Genomic DNA, 19,905 nt, shown 5'->3' on the forward strand with positions numbered 1-19,905 from the left:
GCAGCCATTACAAACTGGCCATCTTTTTAATGTTGGTTTTGCCTGTATCTTTGTCCTCAGGGTCCTGTGTTTTTCCAGAAGCCATGCAGACTTTTTTTTGGTGTTGGGCTAGAATTTTCTCATCCACTTTCAGTTAATAAATAAGTGCTTGTAATTTCATGCTCACTCTAAGTATCATCCAGTTTGCATATTGCCTAAGAGCCCGGCTCTAGCTTTAGCATCTTAGAATCATTCTGTTGTTTCTTTTTCTTTTAAATAGGTCCTAAGTACCCAAGCACTGCATCTCACGTGTTGCTGCTTGTGTGCAGCATACAAAACCTGCTCTCTGTGCTATTTCTCCTGGCTGAGGAAGAGGAGAGGCTTGTCCCAACAGATCATCTGCTTCCTGAATTGCTCTGCAAGGAACTGGCTTTCCTTCCGAGCTCAGAGCAATGACTCATGGTCAGCACAAGGCCCAGCAGCCGCTGGCATGCATGTAACTGAGGCTCTCTTACTATCAGGATGCACGTTCTCCCTCTTGTCTTAGGGAGGCCTCAATTGAACTGACTCCTCACCCAAAGCTGCAGCAATGATGAGGCACACCCAGATGCTGCCCCCATTTCAAACAGCTGGCTTGCAGGGCACCTAAGAATTAGTTTTCATTTCGCATTAGGTGTCTTCAGCCTGTTGAAGCAGAACCTTAACTTACTGCATTCAATGGCTTTTGGATGATCCTCTTTTCTTTCTGCAGAAAATTATAAAGAAGGACAGAGTTTTGTTTCAATGTCCCTGATTTTGTTTTTCTGCCAAACCAAATGAAGGATCTTTGTTAAAATTGGTTCTCAGCTGCTTTCAGAGAATACTCAAGCTATTCAGGAGAATTGTACAGCTGAAATTACCTGTGACTTTTAGGTTATATATGGATTTTTTGGCTTGGGAAAGTCCACTATGAAATAACAGTGTGCTTTGGTAGGGTTATTGTTTCTAGAGCTGCACTGCAGAGGTGCCCTGTTTCTGCTATGAAATGGTCAGGTGGGTGAGAAGCAAACATCATAAAGCCATTTAAGGGTGAATCTCCAATGGATCTGAATCTCCCTGCTCAGCATTTCGTTTTGATGGTCACCTTCAGGCAGCTTTCCCATAGGCTGCCATGAGGTCTCCCCAGAACCTTCCCTCCTCCAGGCAGAACACCCCCAGCTCCTTCAGCTTTTAGAGCACAGTTGCTCCAACTCTGCTCATCCCCACGGCCTCCTCCGGATCTGCACCCACAGTTTGACAGGCTGTGATGGGGGAGCAAGGGGATGCTCTGCTCCTGGAATCGTTGGATTGGCCATGGGGTGACCACCACACCTGCTATGGTGGGAAAGCTGCCCTGCTGCCATCCCTTCTGGGTGCTCCTGCTTTGGCAAAGCTGGCTCCAGGGGCTCCTGGGAACACCCACCAACAAATCCCAGGCTCTGTGGTGGCACCATGAGCTGAGGGCTGATGATGTCATGGCCAATCTCACTTCCAGGGTTGGGTCCACATAGGACATGCTGCTCTGCTCCATTTCTGCTTTGGGGTCCCATAGCATCATCCCCACCATCCTGCAGGCGGGTAGCAGACCCTGCAGCAGGAAGGCAGGCCTCCAGGCTGCTCCTTAACAGAAGCGATCACATTTTCACTCTTGGATGACAGTGTTTCACCGTGCAGCTCCAGTGCTGTCATTACATTTTGCTGAGTGCTTTCTTTATGCTGCTCTCCCGAGTTACTGCCCAAACAGCCCTCAGCCATATACATCATCTCCCCATGTTATTTCATGGCTATTATCTTGTTGGATATAAATATGCTATTCCAGAGCCTGCTATGTTTCCACCAGAAATGAATGCATTTACAAAGTAAAATACTTTGCAGACTGGTATGGCTGGCAGTACTTTTCCACACTCCTATAATTAGATGGGTCCTAACCAAACTACGTGTAGGAGTCTGGCTAGGACTGCAAATAATAGATTTAGTCTCTAGATGCCCCTCTGCTAACTGGGCACGGAGTATTTTTGCTGCTTAGAGCGATTAGTGGTTCTTGGTGCATGCCCAGAGCTCTTCCAAGCCAGCCCACCTCCTGCTCAGTGTTTGCCCTCTGCTTTGCCTTTATTAATTGTCTGACCTCAGAGTAAGTTTCTGTAGAAACAGTGGAAGGCTGAGTACAATCAGCCTGAAGCTGCCTAGCAGGGCATCTCACTGCTAATATTTGACTGTCTAGGCAATAATGTGCTCTGAATCTCTCAGCAGAAGGATGCTGCTGCTCCTTTGTTTCTACGGCCTTTGTGGCTGATGGAAATGTCCAAATCCAAGGCTGAAAAGCATCTTTCATAGTCCCGACTCAGGTAACTGCAGTGAAACTCTGTCCCACAAAGCAGCCTGGCCAAAGGCTTTCCAGAAGACTGCAAACATTCTGATTTTCCTGGAGAAGTGGGGCCAACTCGTGCAGTTGTTCCATGCGATATGCCCAGCAGACCAACACCACTCTGGCAGCTCTCCCCAGCTCTTATTTACCATGTTGAAGATTCTTTGAAATGCCACTTGTGTCCTGGACATCGTAACTTGCTTTTAATGCATTTCTCTTGGATGCATGGCCTTGGGCCAGCAGACTGTACTGCAGGGAAGAGGAGGCTATAGGTGGCATCAGTGCTATGAGTGCTTGGTCCTGAGGGGCTGATGGCTCATAGTGCTGGATTGGTGATATAGCTGATAAAAAGCCCCATCTGCTCCATTTTTATTACTGGCCAGAAGAAGCTGTTGGATTATTGCACATTACAGCCTTCCAGGAGCTGGAGGTTTTACAGCCTGCATTTTACTCTTGGTAGTTCAGCTTATCATGGAGAACTGGATGTGAGCAGCAGCCCTGGTTTTATGGTTGAAGGCAGTGAAGTCACACTGAGCACCTGACAGCAGGGCAGGAGACTGCAGTTACAGACAGTGGTGTTATCAGGGGTAGCAAAGTTGGCCAACTCAATGGACAAACATATTTGACCTTCGAAATACTGAGTGTTAATACAAGAAATCAAAATCTTTACTGCTTTGATTTGGAAATGACTGCATTGAATATCCAGTTCACCCAGTCCTGGGGGCTTGTGTTTCATAGCATGCTGGTGATAAAAGACTGCCAGTGTTATTCTGTTAAATGCTTATAGGAATTTCTTACTGCAGTGCCTTGCAGTTCTCTCTTCTAAACCCTGTCCTGAAAAGGAGGGATATTTGCCATCTCACAAATAGGTAATGAGGGAAGGGAGATGCTGAGTTGCCTAACGTAAGACATGAAGTCTGCTCTGCAGTGAGAAGCCTTGGCTTTGGTTTCTAGCCCTGGGCCTCTGCATAGTGTTTCCTTGTTCTCCTGGTGCCTGAAAGAGGCTGTATGTCTCAGTGCATGGAAAAAAAAGAAAGAAGGAACACTTTGGCCTGTCAAGTGCTATTTGCTATGGCCCAGCACTGGGCTGTGAATCTCCTTGTTCATAGGCTGTCTGTGCTGCGTGTCTGTCTGCTGTCTAACACAGTGGGTAATTAGACACAGTCAGGATATTTTGGATGTGAAAATTATGCAAATATATTTGCTGCTACTTCTAATCAAAATGGTTTAAAAAATAGGCAAAGACCTCCTGCTGTCTAAAGAAGCTGAGGATTTTCAGGAAAAAGTCCAAAAATTCAATCAGTACAGCAGCCTTTGCTTTTGGGCTCCTTAACCATCTCCTCTGGGAAAGCAATAAAAACATTTTGCAATCATTTTCATTTTAGTTTTTCTAGATAAAAGAGGGCTTATTCCCAATCAAGATCTGCCAGTTGTTCTTGATCTCTGCAAAACCCACTTTTGCTGCTCAGGGTTGGAGTGCAATTGGGCTGGGAGCAGAGTGATGCTGGTGGATCATGGGGCAGCTTGGGGTGAACAGTGGGACCCTATGGGTGATGGGAACAGCTGCAGACCAGTGACACAACTGCTTTTGAAATCCAGACAAAAATAGCTATGAAAATAGTTGGATTGGAAAAATGTTGACCATTTAGAGATTGGAAGATGAAAGATTGAGGTTCACAGTGCAGAATGTATAATGGGATTCACCACAGATATGCTGGCCCAGCTGCTCAGTGTCATGTAGCTTCTTTTTTTAATATATATATTTTTTGGCTCCAAACTAGTGGCAACATCAACTTGTGCTTGCATGTCCCCTACAGTCTCTTAAGTTCTTGAAGAATAAATCAACGACTACTTAATTCCTGCAGATCTGTTCCTGTCAGAAGCAGAGTTTCACCATGGTGTAACCTGTATTCCAGAGGAAAACAGAACTGTGATTTGCAGATAGCTGTTAACATAACTCTGCCCAAGTATTCCTGCTTTGCAGGGAGTCACATACAGATGAGACCTCTTAACTCACAGGAGCTGAAGAGACGAGCAAATCCAGCCAGTTCCCAGACATCCAACGTGGCATGTCCCACACTGAACCCTTCTCATAATTTTATTTATAATTTCCCATCAGCTTTTTCTCCAGGGCCTTGTATTTTCCCTTTTTGTCAGGATAGATAATGATTGCAGTCACTTCCAGACTTTTAGCATCAAGATGACATAGATGTAAATAAGACTCATAAATCTCATGACCCTTCATCTCCAAGGGCAAAAGTACTGTAGAGCTCTTTAAAAACAGGATGGATACGACTGATCTGCATGATACTTGGAGTCCCTTGTGTCACTCACTCACTGTGGGATGTGTCTGTACTACGTGATGAGAGAGACAGTGCACGTGCATGGAACTGTAGAATCATCTAGATGGAAAGGACCTTCAAGACTACCAATCCAACCATCAACCTGACCTTCCAAGTCCCATCAATAAACCATAACCTTTCGTGCCACGTCCACTCATCAGTCAAACACCCCCAGGGATGGGGACTCCACTGCTCCCCAGGGCAGCCTGTTGCATTGCTTGAACTACCTCCAGGGATGCAGAAACCAAGGTTTGGTTTCTCTGCCAAGCTCAGCACGTGGGTTTTGTTCTTTAGTGGGTATACCCCCATGGCAGGGGGCTGGAACTGGTTAGACTTTGAGATCCCTTCCAACCCGATCTGTGATTAAGTTCTATGTTTCTCTGACAACTTCTGTGGAAGCAAATGCAAATCACAGACATGGCAGTGAGGGAGGGATGCCTCCAAGTCTGCAGAACACGACATACCAAAGCCCAGACCTGGTCGTTTCACCATGTCACAAATCTCCCTCTGTATAGCTACCAGCAGGAGCCATAAGTATCCCGCTGCCATGTGTTATTTGTTAGCAACATCTACTAAATTGCAGAATAATTAAAGGATACGTTACATGATATTTGTGCCCAGCCACTCAATAAAATCACTTTCACAGCTGTTTTTACATGACGCTCACTTTATTTACAAAGAAACTGAAACAGCTGTGAAACTGTTTTTCATGTTGTCTGGCTTCACCTTTATTCATAAGTAGGACACTGATAAAAATCCATTTTCCTGCATTTTCCCTTGTGTTGAGTCAGTTATGGAAGGTGACACGTTAGCAGCTCGCTCACAGGGCTCTATGCAGGAGAAGCACTTGCTGCCCGAACTTCTGCAGCTCTCTCCTTCATACTTTTGTACAGGAAAATGACCAGTTTGTAAAGTTTGCGTGGTGGTTTACTGGTTGGCAGGAACTCGTCCGCAAGTTTCTGCTGGATGCCTCTTGCTAACATTTTTTCTACTGGAACTTTTCAGTTTTTTTTCCGAGAGCTGCTAGATGTTCCAGTACATTTAGAACACAAATGGTTTTCCTGGTAGCTGCCTGAACCCGCTGCTCACACCTCCACACCTCGGTAGGGTGGGTTGCTTTCTGCACTGGGGTTCTCAATGCCCACTTCACTTTCCCAATGGTTCCCCATCGTGTTGCTGGGGTCTGGACAAGGAACCTTTGCAAATATGAGCTGGTGGAGATGTTTTGGAGGCTGCTGTGGTTCCAGGAGAGCACAGGGCTAAAGCACAGCAGGGACAAAGATGGGCTCTGGGCAGCCTGAGCTTGTGGGCAGCACCCAGCCCACATCAAGGGGTGAGACTGGATGACCTTTAAGATCCCTTCTAACCTAAGCCATTCTATGATTCCATGATTCTATGACTTGATAGGTCATTTTGCTCGTTGGATCTGGTGACCTTGAAGAACTTTTTCAAACCTAGATGATTCTATGATTTCATTGAGTAGCTTTAATTCATATTTGATATGTAATGCAGACTATCATCAGTACTGCACAAGCAGCTGTGTGAAGGAGTGGTGCCAGCACTCTTTGTTACCAGCCAGTGCAGGTCTGAAGCAGTCACACGAGGGCAGAGAAAATCCCAGGGAATGCATTGAAATAAATGTACTGAAAAGATAATTTCATTTGGTTAGTTTATTGGGAAGTTCTTAGCTTAGTCTCCCTTTAAGGGATGGCCAACCTCCAGAAATAGGCATGACTTTTTTGCATCTGTACATAACACTTGCACAGATTTATGCAACAGTGCCCAGCAGGTGGAATCAATGATAACAATATCAATAAAACAATGAGCCCATGCTGAGGACACGCCAGACTTCCAGTCTGACTGACTGTAAGAAGCAGTTGGGCAGATCATTAATTGCTCCTGCTCACTGTAATGCTGAGGGGATGTGGGGATGTATCCCAGCTGAGATTCACTGAGCATCACAGCCACATCCAGCTCTTCTCACTGACACACTGGGATGAATTTTAAAGTGCTGTACACGCAGATTACAGTGACCACGAGGGATAAATTGCAGGGTGGAGGAATGCAGTGTTTAGGGAGCAGTGCTCCTCTACAAGTAGATCCAATGTATTTGCCTTCTTTTGTGCTGTCCAATTTGTGTTTTCCAGACTCAGCCATAGTTTAGAACTTAGAAAATAATCTACATGTAGTGGAGAGAATCAAAGTTTCTTTTTCATCTCATTGTCTCCCTTGCTGTCAAAATCTTATTTTATGCCTTCCTCTTGCAATCCATCTTAATAGCCACTGTGGCACAGGTAATATATCTCTGTGCCTGAAGATCTGAGGGGCACTTTGATGCTCACATCTATGTCTTTGTGAGGAATCTAAGAGCAGAACAGGGAAATACTGTCCCCAAGCAGTATCTCACTTATTGCCACACATGGAAGCTAACTCTATAAGCCAATGCCAGTGTTCACTGTTAACATCAGACAAACAAAAGCCCCCAACACACTGGCCAACCCAATTTGCCTCATCTGGGTTTATCATCCCTTCAGGTGAGTTTGTGCAAGATTTTCTTTATTCCAGTTAGGAAAGAGGAAAAATGAGTATTTGCTTGTGTGAGATTTCGTCTGGCAGCCCCTGGCTGTGATTCCTCCTGAGCTGTCATGGCACACGCTCACATCTGTGCTGCAAGCAATGGGTCTAGCTAATAAAATACAATTTGAACTTGTATCTGAAAATCACCAAACTGAGCAACAGAAATAGTACGTCCTAAATATGTTTTCCATTATTTCCATACACAATGATATTTAGTATCAGAAATTGAGTTTTTGCTATCGTTATAACCTTGACTACAAATGCTCTGACTTCAGACACTTCAGCTCACAAAGGCCAACAAAAATTGCAGCACTGAAACAAGCCACTGTTCTGAGGAAGCTGAAGAGAAAGGATATGCACAAGCAGCCTGATTTTGTCACAGTTCACTGCACTTTGGTGAGAGCATGAGAAGGAAGAGAGATGTCTGAAATGCTCTTGTGCACTGAAATTACAGGCTGCTCCTTGTTAAGTTAGATGGCCTGGCTGTGGTGAACGAGCACTGATTGTTGTTCTCCCTAACCATTATATTTTAGAAGACAGATATTGCAGATGAATAATGTATAAGCTTGAAATCACTTCTCAAGGTGCTTGAAGCTCTCAGCTGAGATGCAAAGCGCAGCACAGCACATTGCTTAGATTGCCTTCAAAGTGCTTTGCTTTATTGTTCTGAAACTCTGCATAACCATTTCCCTTCCAACATCACTTTGTTTAGATCACACCTTCCAAAAGCGACAGTGATTTGTATGAATGAAACTGCTGCAGAGCCTCTGCCTTACCACCACCCTGAGCCCAGGCTGTGACTCCCAGGAATTTTCTTAGACTGAAGTCATGTCAGTACGTTACCACAAAGGCAGACACCTCCCTCTGCTTGCTACTGAAAGGTAATGACTTATCGACCCCCCACAAACTGATCAGACAAATGTGCTTTGTGACAAATACAGAGGCATATAAGCCTGAGTGCCCTGGGCACCATAGAGCTTGCTATCCGAAAGGATTTATCACCCATGTTTTCTTTAAATGGCTCCAAGAGAATATTCCAGGGGAATATTGATGGAATTCTCAAGCTCAACTGCCAACACCACCAAACATCAAACTTTGATGTCTTGGGCCAACATGGTAACATAGGAGGCATTACTTTTGGAGCAGCCCTCATGCATTTTTGGTACCCTTTGCTGACCATCTCAAGGCCTTCGAGGCAGACATGCGCATTTTATGAGAGCTGAAGAGAGCAGACAGCAGCTCTGGGCACGCAGTGCCAGACTTCCAAGCCCAATCTCATATAAGTCTGTGCCAATTTTTGAGTTTCTCACTCAGGTTTTTACATGGGTTAATGTGGTATAGGGTAGATATGATCAGGTGCATTCCTGACCTTAACAAAATCAATGACCACATACCCACCTACTTAAATGAGCTCAGTCCATGCAGGACCTTTTTTTTCTGTCTTTAGAATGATAATAAAATATGGTAGCTTGGCAAAGTGGAAATGCTGTCACGGCCTGAAGCAGTGATGGAGCACCTGGTGGAAGGCAGGGCCAACCCAGGGCAGCTCAGGTGCATGCAATGCAGCTGAGTGATCAGAAGGGCTGGAGCCAGGATCCATCCCTTCTCAGACCTCATTTAAGGTTGAGAGTGGAGGTGAGAGTATTTTGCTGGAGATCCCTGTGTACTTGAGGTGTTCTGAAGGTAGGCAGTTTCTTTCCTTTGTTTCTGCGCCCATGGTTGTTGCATTTGAGCAAGTCTTGTTGCAGCCTAGGGCTTTGCTGCTCTGCTATCATTGCTTTCCATCATGTTATACAGCTTTAGTAAAATCTCTTGATGGAAGTACTACCATGGAAAAGCAAATCGTGGACTGCTAAGTGCTGGTGGAAAGCTTGTTTTCTACGTTTCCAAGGGACGTATTTCTTGTGCTACACTGTTGGGCTTGGCGGTGGAGCATTTTAGGGTGCTGGCTGATCAGATATACATTCAGCTCCTTTCCTACATCTCCCCAGAAAAAAAAGCCCAAGAAAATGGGATTTAGTAGGTCAAGGAAAGATTAATGTAGTAGTAAATAGGCAGGGGCAGAGTAATGGTTAGAGCTGCTGTTCTCTGATCTCGACTCTCTCATCAATACTCTTCAATCTACAGTGTTGGGGGGGGGTGGAATATCACTGCTAATGCCCTGAGGTGGCTGAAACCACACATCAAATCTGTAATCCCTGAGCTGGCAGCTCGTCAAATGATTTCTTTCTTGGTCTTTATAACTGTAATTGTCACAGAACAAAATCTTTATCTATTTCTCACTGTAAATTACATGACTGATGATGGGGCTGGTCTCTGCACAAAGATGAAGCTGATGGCTTTGCTGGTGTGAAGATGATGAATAGTGCTATCTGTTGGCTTTTATGTGTTTTAAAAACAATTCTTTCTCTAGATGATCTTTTGAGACTGTATAATCTCCTCCTGTATACTTGAAGTAACATTGACATTGTAACACAAAGCTTAATTTCCAAGGTGTGGTAACTCTTAGCCATATAGTATGACGAAAAAATATTTGGTTTCTGTCTTGCTGTAGAGTGAGAATGAAAAAAAAGATTGCAGTGTGGAACAGTTGGGTGGCTTTGTAAAACTGTGCTGCTTTGCAGGACATAGATGACTTAGAGTTCTAGCAACAAATACAGAGGTTTTTAAGTAACTCAGGTCCTCCATTCACACATGCTCCAGATTGTGGCCAAAACTGTGCTTGTGCAGCCTTAAAGTGGAGAAGTAGGCACAGCTTATCCACAATCTGCTGAACATTGGCCTCAACTCTCACCCCTACACCAATGAAAGCATTTGCACTTCTGGATGATGTGATCTAGGGGAAACACCACCACAGCCTGCACCCTGCATGCTCTGTAGCTAATCTGGTTTTCTTAGCTTGGCTTTGGGTGCTTTATTCAGTGTATTCTGCATGAGTTCCTGTGTGAATCAGTGTTTTTGTTGCCATCAGTAGAAATACCAATTATACAGATGTCAGGCTTTAAGCTGGAGGTGGGAGCTGAGTGTTTAGCAACACACCCTGTTGTTTGCACAACACAAGGCTGGAGAAGATGCTTTGAATCTCCTTCCCCTCTGAAGCTGTCTGGACACTGTGTGCCCTCAGCATTCCTTTTCTCCCAGGGAAGACTGGGTTTTGTGCTCTCCTCCTCAGAGGGTTTGGGCCAAATTTGAGAATCATTGGGCATTTCTCTTTCCCTCTGACCTCATACCTTCTAAGTATCAGAGTTCCTTGGGTGCTTTGTAACTCTGCACCTTGCAGCAGGGATGGTGAGAATAGCCTGAGTTGAAAAGGACCACAATGACCATCTAGTTTCAACCCCCTGCTATGTGCAGGGTCACCAACCACCACAGCAGGCTGCCCAGAGCCATCAGTGCATCAACTGCAGAACACCACATCTGCTGGTGTCTATAGAAGCACTCAGCTGGGGATATTTTTCCTTACCGACTGCAGATTTTGTCTTGGCAGTGCTGTGTCGGACTCCCATGTTGCTGGTGTCACAAATCCAGCTACTTTCTGGCTGCTGGTGCCCATTCCAATCAGGATTGAGGGGGAATTGGCTTTCCCTGGTGGCCTCTGCAGTGCTCAGCAGCAGGACAGCTTTCCTTCAGCGCCAGCCCTTGAACTGTGGGGCAGATAGCAGGGCTTCAATGTGATTGAAGCACTTTTCTTCCTTTTCTCTCTTTCCAGCATTGTCTACAACAATTTCTCAAATGGACATAAGGGCTATTCTCATCTGTCAGAGCTGACTCTGTAACCATATGTTGATTTATAGCCACCTGGAGTCTGGTTTTACACTAAGTTTATTAAAAACACTTAAAAAAATAATAAAAAAAAATCACTGTGTCTGATCCTACTAGTCCTTAATTGTTTCAATGAACTATTGTAGGGATTTTTGCAAGTAGTTTTATTGTCTGCCCTGTCTGAGATGTGTTGCACAGGGTTGTGAGCAAGTTTGCATTTAAGTAATCTTTCAGTGCAGACCAGGCTATTTCAACACTGGATAATTAGAGCCAACCAAATTAATACATATCCTCTGATACCTCACTCTAAATTTTTTTTTTTTTTTTTTTTACAGCAAAAGTGCTTTAGGGTGGAAGGCACAGGCTTTATCCAAAGCAACCAAAAACCAGTTGCTCTTAGAGCAAACACTATTCATCAGGGAGATACATGGTGTGCATATGGGGAAGCACTCAGCTGTGTCCTAGGCATGCCACTGAATGAACTGGCAGCTTTAATCCAGAACCTTCCTCACATAAGAGGAGACAATTATGCAAGTAAGTATTCTTGGGAAAGTGTTCAAAGATGCTGAAAGGTGAGGATGGAGAAGAGTGCATGGGGCTGAAGCAACTCCATGGCTTTAGATGTAGAAGTGGAGTAGAAAGAGTCAACAGCACAACTGATGGATGGATGTCTGGCTGGGAAGCCAGATGCTGTGGCAAGAGGAAATATTTTGGCATGTGCCAAGGACAATGGGAAAAATTCACATGTGGGAGGTAGCACTGAAGAAAGCAATTGCACGTGTTGATCTTCTGGTTAAAGAAACTCTTTCTGCTTGTTTTTGGAGTGCGAAGAAGCTGTGATGGGGAGATCAAGTTGGAGAGCAGAAAAGGGTTCTGCAACAGAGGGTGATGGGCATGGAATAGCTTTCCAGGGCAGGGGCACAGCCCAGGCTGCCAGAGCTCAGGGACTGTTGGGGCACCATTCCCACACATAAGGTTTGGGTAGCCCTGTGTGGAGCTGGGAATTGGATTTGATGGTCCTCATGGCACCCTGCCAACTTGGGATATTCTGTGATTTTGTGTGGGGGGGAAATTGCATTCAAGTGTTTGCTCCTGTTTGTTCCTGTCCAGGGTGATGTGCTGAGTGTCCGTATGACATCCTGAGAGAGGCATCACGAGAGCTGGGGGCATTGGGCAGGAAGTGTCTGTCATTGAGGGCTCAGCAGAGTTTGAGCATCAGGTTGGGCTGCACCTGTTCAAATGAATTTGGAGTGATCTGCAGAGATTTACTTGTGTACCTTTGCTGCCCAGAGAAGGTCAGGCACAAATCCCTTGTTTTTTCAGATAAGACTATAATTAGCTTGGGTGTTGGTGATCGCAATGGATGAGAAGTGGTGCTCAGGGCTCCAATCAGAGGATGGAGGAAGGGAGGACAGGGACCTGGCTTGGTCCTGTGCAGCTCTGCAGCCTTTGCTGCAGACCCAGGACTGCAAAGGGACCAGTAAGAAAAAAAGGAGAGACACAGGTCCACTATCAGTGCTTTTCCACTTGCTTGATTTATGTCCATAGAAATGGTCGGAAACCAGCTGGGGATGTAAATTGGAGATATTTGGCCTCTGTTTGTGCTGGATATTTCCTGTCTTTTGCTGTGTTTTCCCACTGTGAAAGATTGCTTTTGGCAGAGGCAAGCAACAACATGTACTGAAGCATTAACATTAGGTACACTGCCTGCTGCTGGCCTCCCTCTTCCTTTTTTCCCCCTTTGGGGATCCATAGACCTGCATTTAGCAAAATAACATCCCTCATCTATTCTATAACCTTTGTTACCTGGCTTAACAGTGTTGTTGGCACTATTCAAACATGCTTCTCTGTGGGCCCTGATATCAGCTCACCGGTCCTGAGATCCAAAGCACTGTTTGATGATTTTCCTCAAAAATTCCTTATTTTCCCCCCTAAGAATAACACAACATTCTGTAAATTGCCACAGGGGACTTCTGTGACCACTTCAAAGCACTTCAACCAACACAACATGACACAGTCACTTAGGTACCCTCCTTGTGGATAAGCTCCTGCCAAGACAACCTGGCAGACTTATCCAGTGCAATTAAAACTCAACGTTTGCTGTGACAGACCTATTAAAAATTTGGTTTGCTCCTCACCCACTTGAAAGCAGCAGCCACTTGACGTGTATGCTGGCTGCTTTTGGATTCTGTTGCTAGAGGAGGCTCTGATGACCTCTACAAACATCAGTGCAAATCAGACCTGTGTCCTCCTACCCACCCACCTGCAGCAAAATGCCCGGTGTGAATGATGCGGGTATAGAGAGGGAAGTAGGATGGTCATAGATCTGAAAATAAGGGATAGAGAGTATGTGATGGGATGCTTCCCAATGTGGAGTAGCAGCCAGGCTGTTGCAAAGTCTTCAGGGGTGTGAAAGAGAAGGTGGTTGTGTCCTCAGAGTTACAAATGGATTGGCTGAGATGGAGGATGGGAAAAACAACCTGTGTCCCTACAAGGAAGAGTCTAAAGGACAAACACCTGGAGCTGCAGTGATAAGGCTGTGTGCATGAAGGCAAGCAACCAAGCACTGTGATGAATGCCACTGCTGGCTTTGTCTGCTATGTGCACAGGTGGACACAGGGCAGCACAGGAGTTGTGAAGGGCTTCATGTGGTACATCAAGGGAGGAAAAACAGCATCTGTGGTCCCTCAGGACCAGAAAGTGATGGCTTAAGTCACTTTGCTTCTTTTTCCCCTTACATCAGTGATAATATGTAGTGTTTGGAAGTGTTAAACTCTGCTGTGAATTGGTCGGCCTCTGGAGGTGTGCACTACAGGACTTGTCTTAACAATTCAGGGTTATGCCAGAAGGATGGATATAAGCTCATTTCAAGTAGTGTGATGTGCTGCTGGGGAGGAAAACATGGAAGGAGAAATGAATAAGAAGAGTTTTATTAGCTCTGCCTGTTTCTCACACAAGAAAAAAACCTTTAATTTCATCCCTATGAGGCTCTGGTAACAATAGATGCATGCAATATATAATCAGTTAATGCTTTTAGGAATACTTTTAAGATTTATGGGGTGTACCAAAGTCATCAGTACTGAGATAACGTTGCTGTGCAACGTAACCTCTGCATTTATCTCAGAGGTTGGGGTTGGGAGCGATTGAGTGTGCAGCCTGTTAAGCAGGATAGATGTAGGAAAACACAGACATGCAGAGTAAGCCTGGCAATAAAAGGGGCAGAGCACTTCTTTAGGCACCAGAGGAATATGGATTTAACAGAAATACGACTCCACTTTGAGAGGCATTTGGAATCACTCACAAAAATGAAAGAGTGGAGAAGAAGAGGAAATAAAATAAGGAGAAGCTATTTCCCCTGGCTCAGCAGTGTGTGCTACAGTGCTGTGCAGGAAGCCCATCTTTGGAGCTTGCAGACATCTGCAGATAAATCACCTGTGTTTCCTGCCCAGGTTCTGGCCAGCTGTGCAGGGACGTAAATAAGTTGCTCTCCACCAGCATCCTTTGGAACAAATTAGTCATTTCCACTTGAAAGGACATGAACAAAATGGGAAAACAAATGAGAACAAGGTTGTGGAGCAGAGATGGTGGCCTAGCCTAGATGTCTTCTGAGCTATGGAGAGGCTCTCCCATGTATCTATTTGCTAAAGTGAATGCAGCATAAGTTTTTTGTTCTTGGGATGGTGCTCCTAACCCAATGCTTGGCTGGCATAAATTTGGCATTTATGGGAAAAGGCAAATGGCCTCATAGTCACATGGGTCATTGACTGACATAGGAAAGGCAGATTGAGGTTGGATGTCAGGGGGAAGTTCTTTACTGTGAGAGTGGTGAGGTGCTGGAACAGCTGCCCAGAGAGGCTGTGATGCCCCGTCCATCCCTGGAGGTGTTCAAGGCCAGGTTGGATGGGGCCCTGGGCAGCCTGGGCTGGTATTAAGTGGGAGGTTGGTGGCCCTGCATGTGGCAGGGGGGTTGGAGATTTCATGATCTTTGATGTTCCTTCCAACCCTGGCCATTCTGTGACTGCAGTAGGAACTTGTGATGGTGAACTTCAGGTATGATATGTAGGTCAGACTAGTGTTTAATGGGTAGAAACATGTCCTCAGATACTGAATTTGCAGCTGCAGCCAGTGTAAAAATATACAACCGTTTATCAAGCTCCAGGTGTTCCAAGGATGGCTTTAAAAATTGAGCAGAATTTTCATTTTTTTGGATCAGCCATGAAGACTTTCCCTGTTGGAAGTGAAGATCAGGAGAAATTTGCAAGAGATTTTACCATCTGACTTATAGGTAACAAGCCTGAGCTCAAAAGAACCAGAGAAAGCTATGAAAAGAAAGATAGCACCTTCAGGAACTTCCATTGGAGTGATAGAGACTATCATGACCATCTGCAAGGACACACTTAAACAAGACTTAGTGCAACAGGTGGCAAAGCAGGGCTAATGAGAAGCAAAGATATTGCATATTTTGGATATATGTTTGCACAGATGATACTGACTGGTTTGTTTTTGATTTGTTTTTTTGAGGGAGATTTCACATTGAATTGGACAAAATCATGAACTATAACCAAATCTAAGCCATAAAACATAACCAAAGCACTGTCTTGCATGTACCTTTGTCAGATTATTTCCTCTTTATGAGATTTCTTCAAAAGCAAGGTAGAGCCTTAGTTCAAGCAGAGCCTTAGTTCAAGCTACTTGTGGAGGAGGAACTTGTTGAGCAAACCCAAGAATCTGTGATGATGGCAAACACGGTAACCAGACTAAACACTAATGTCAGTGAAAGTGATGCACTTTATTAAATGCATATGAGGAACACTGAGGGCCCAGTGGCTCTATGCAGATACACTGGAGTTGAAACTATTGCAAAAGGGCAGTAATAATTTTGGACTCAGGAAGCAAATAACACTGCAATTAGAGACTCTAATTAGTGAGCATCTTTACATAATTAAATTATTGTAGTCATTCCCGTAAAATGTCACGTTAACATTTCATTGACATTCATATTTACTAATAAAACAACGAGGTTAAGCAGCGATGCCTTATGTTTTCAGGATACGACACTATAGGAATTCTCTTTTTGGTCATCATTGCTCTCCACAGCTAGGGCACAGTGTTTCACATCTGAATTCCCTCATCATCCTTCTTCTGAGAGAAATTTTGACTAGATTTTTGACAGGGAATGAGGCCCTAAGCATTCTGGGTATAGTTGAGTGTCTCAAGTGCATTGCAATGCCCAGCTGGCATATTTTCATATATTCATGAAGGTTGGAGAAGACCTCTCAGGTCTTCAAGTCTACCCACCAACCAAGCCACACCGTGCCCACTAAACCTTAGCATGATTTGTGGTTTCCCGTGCACTTATTTCAACATTTGAATGAGTAATAGGAATACTTGGAGGCTTCTCTTTGTGCCTATCTTCTTTTCTTTCTGGGACAGAAAACCACCCTCTATCTCATCTAATCCTGCACTGTATGACAGTTAATTGGGATCCAGCTGCAGTGCCAGAGGTTAAAGGTGCAGCTGCATCTCTCTAAGTTGCCTCTCATCAACTGGAAGAAAGGCAGGAAGTTATGCAGCATCCCAGTGAGTCAAAGTCTGATTTCATCTCAAAGGCTGGATGTGGCTCTGGGGAGCCTGGTCTGGTAGTTGGCAACCCTACCTGTGACGGGGGGTTGAAACTGAATGATCCTCGTGGTCCTTTTCAACTCAGGCCATTCTGTGATTCTATGAAAAAAAAAAGTTCTAATTCATCAACCTTTTAATAATAGGCATATATCTTAGCCTGTGCACAGAAGAGGGTTGGATCCAGGTATCTTTAAGTTCACTTCCAAAACCATTCCACCTCATCAACCTGAGTCTAGATTTAATATAGGACTTGTTTTATGCTGAATCTTATATATTATCAATTTATATTATCATTTTATTTGTTTTCTTAAAATCAATGTTCTGAAATGTGATTAAGGATAGTAAAAATCTCTCAGCTGGGTAAAAGCACTGCTTTCTGCCTTCAGTGCCTAAATATTGCTTGAAAAAACATTATGCAAACTGTGACTTTATTGCTGGGCCTAAGCAAAAGAGATGGCTTCTATGTAAAATGGAAATTGCTAACTAGAGGCTGAAAATGCTGATATGAATGAAATCTGTAAGAAAGTAACCCTGCAGTCTAGTTCAGGAACTTCTGGTGAACTGAATTTAGCAAAAGCCCTGGTGTCTGCATGCACTCCCAGCACTTACTTTGTTCCCATGCGAGATGGCATTTCTGTAATGGCACGTAGTCTGGTTTGCTTCTTACAGATGGACCTTCCAAGGCTCATTTGGGAGGATCTCGTGGTAAAGGGAGCAGCTGGCTTTGGTGGCTGAATAAAGAAGTCAGCCAGATTTTTATTGTTTGAATGTCCTTTTCTGGGTCGGACTTGATGATTCCTGGAGGGCCATTCTAACCCATATGATTCTGTGATTTTCTTTTAGAAGTGAATCCTTGCTCTCAAAGGACCTGGATACCACAGAGGCATCCAAGTGCCTGGCTGCCACCAACTCCAAAGGGAGCTGCCCTAAATGTCCACTGGAGGACCTATGCCAAAACCAGACACATTTAGAAGGGGATTACTCTCTATGTGAGCTGATAATCTCTGTGGTGTTCGAGCAGAAAATCAAAGTCTTCCATTTTCTGCTGCTTGAGCAGCTGAGGCACAGGGAGGAGGACTGCAAGCTGCCAAAAGGTGGCTGCAGTGATTTCTGAATCCTGGAAAGGACAGGGCCTATGCAAGGGGCAGTTATGTCAGCCCCCAGTTTAGAAAGGCCCTGCACATCTAATTCATTCTCAGCCTGCTCAGCTTCCTCGGAAAGAATTTGCTCTTGGCCCTCGTTTTCAGCCTACATTGTCTCAGAGTTCACAGAACAATGACTGGATCATCAAAGTGTCCTTAATTAGCCTCTCCTGTCACAGTGGTATGAAAACAGCAGTGAACTGAAGTGATCTCCTTGCAGCTTTTAGCAAGCTGTGTCACTGTGGCTCATTTCTTGAATTTCCCACACCAGATGCCAGGTGTTTTTTTTTGAGCCCATATGTTATGGCTGCAACATAGGAGCTCATGACCTAGAGTAGTTCTCTTCCAGGTAGAGTGAAAACAGACAGCACATGAGAGAGAATATCAGGATAAATTTAGGGTGGGTTGCCAGATGCACACGAGTAGGACGTGGCAATATCATCCAAGCTGCTCTGATGGCACCACTGATCCCTCAGGATGCACAGGGAGTTGTTGATGTCCCTGCTTATTGCAGTTGAACCAGATGACCTTTAGTGGTCCCTTCCAATGAGTCTGTGTTTGCGTGACCGCTCCTTTCCACATTGCAAATAGAGATGTTGCTCCAAGCAGCAAGTTATTGAACAAAACTCTGCAATATGGACCAGTTATGGCAAGTACTGGTGCTCAGGGCATGTATCTGGTACTACAGAGCAGTGATCCTGTTAGGCTGCTAACAGAAAATGTCTTCCACTGCTGTACCTGCAGTTCACATGGCCCAGAAGGACAGCACGTGGAGAAACTGGTGCTTGCTGCTTGCATTTAAGCTATTCCTCCTTCAGATTTTCAGAGCCAAGATGTCCATTTGGAAGCTTATGGAAGAGTGGGGATGTTTTCAAATATCTGACATCCACCTGCAAATACCTGGCTGATATCCACCTGCTGCTGAAAAATGGAAAATGCAGTTACCTAATCTGACTTGGGTTAGCGTGTAATTAATTTGCCCAATAAAGTCAGGCAGTCTGTATCCACTTCTAATACAGAGGAAAAATTATTTCCCATCCCACTTGCGCTCGGTGAGCCTTGAGAAATGTTAGGGTTGGCTGACTTTTTGAAATGATATTCCGTCCTGCGTTTTGGTAAACACTTGACAAAAATAACAATCTCCCACTCGAAAACAGTCTCCCTCTTCTTTCTATTTCAGCAATCTCTCCAATTTGCTGAAGTGTCTCCCTGTTCCCAATTTGCAGTGTCTGGGGTCCTCGGGAGCACTCGGTGGGATTTGTTGCAGTGTTTTGCAGCTGCCCTGTTTGGATGAGGAGAGGTTTCTGCATGTCCCCGCGTCTGCCCATCATACAGGAGGTCCTGACCTTTCCCAGCCCTGATGCAGAGCTGCCTGAACTCGTGCTGCCCTGAGAATTTCATGCCTTTGCATATTTCATTAAGGCTACTGGTGTCACAAAAAAAAGCTGAAATAAAATGCAGCAAAAGGAGGAAGCTGAGTGGAGGGGGCGGATGTGGAACAAAGCAAAAGGAGAAGCAAAAAGGAGAAATTGCATTATTTTGAGGGTCACTTGTTAACACAGATTCCATCCAGTGATCAACAGAATCACAAATACTGGAAAAAAACACTAAGATCCCCAGCTCAACCCCCCCCTGCCCACTGTCCATGTCCCTCAGTGCCACATCCCCATGGCTCTGGAACATCTTCAGGATGGTGACTGTTCTCTGGGCAGCTGTGCCAATGCACCTCCTCTCTTTCAGAGAAGACATTTTTTCTAATATCTGACCTGAACCTCCACTGGCTCAGCTTGATGCCATCACCTCTCACACTGTTACCAGGGAGCAGAGGCTGACCCCTGCCTCACAACACCCTATTTTCAGGTACCTGAGCCCAGCAGAGCAATTTGCTGTCTGAAGCCTCTCCTAGTAGGACCAGCATACCTGCTTTCTCATGGCACAGCTGCCACTGCAGAACTGGGGACATTCACCCCAGCACACACAGCCAGTGCTCATCCCACCACATTTTCCAAATCCTGGGTCCTTTAGGGGCTGAAGTGCAGAATGAGTCTGCTTGGCTGCACCTGGGGAAAGAAACATCACAAGCTAAGTGATAAACTCC

General features: G+C 44.9%; 1 long non-coding RNA gene across 1 annotated transcript; it reads left to right on the plus strand.

Annotated features, from left to right (window-relative positions):
- Positions 1-11,431: 11,431 nt before the first annotated feature.
- Positions 11,432-19,285, plus strand: LOC128077545 (uncharacterized). The gene is made up of 3 exons (XR_008205045.1): positions 11,432-11,577; positions 15,257-15,328; positions 18,988-19,285. It is a non-coding gene; the product is annotated as an uncharacterized LOC128077545 (long non-coding RNA).
- Positions 19,286-19,905: the final 620 nt, after the last annotated feature.

This window comes from Tympanuchus pallidicinctus, unplaced genomic scaffold (assembly GCF_026119805.1).
Source record: "Tympanuchus pallidicinctus isolate F22 unplaced genomic scaffold, pur_lepc_1.0 scaffold16, whole genome shotgun sequence".
NCBI lineage: Eukaryota > Metazoa > Chordata > Aves > Galliformes > Phasianidae > Tympanuchus > Tympanuchus pallidicinctus.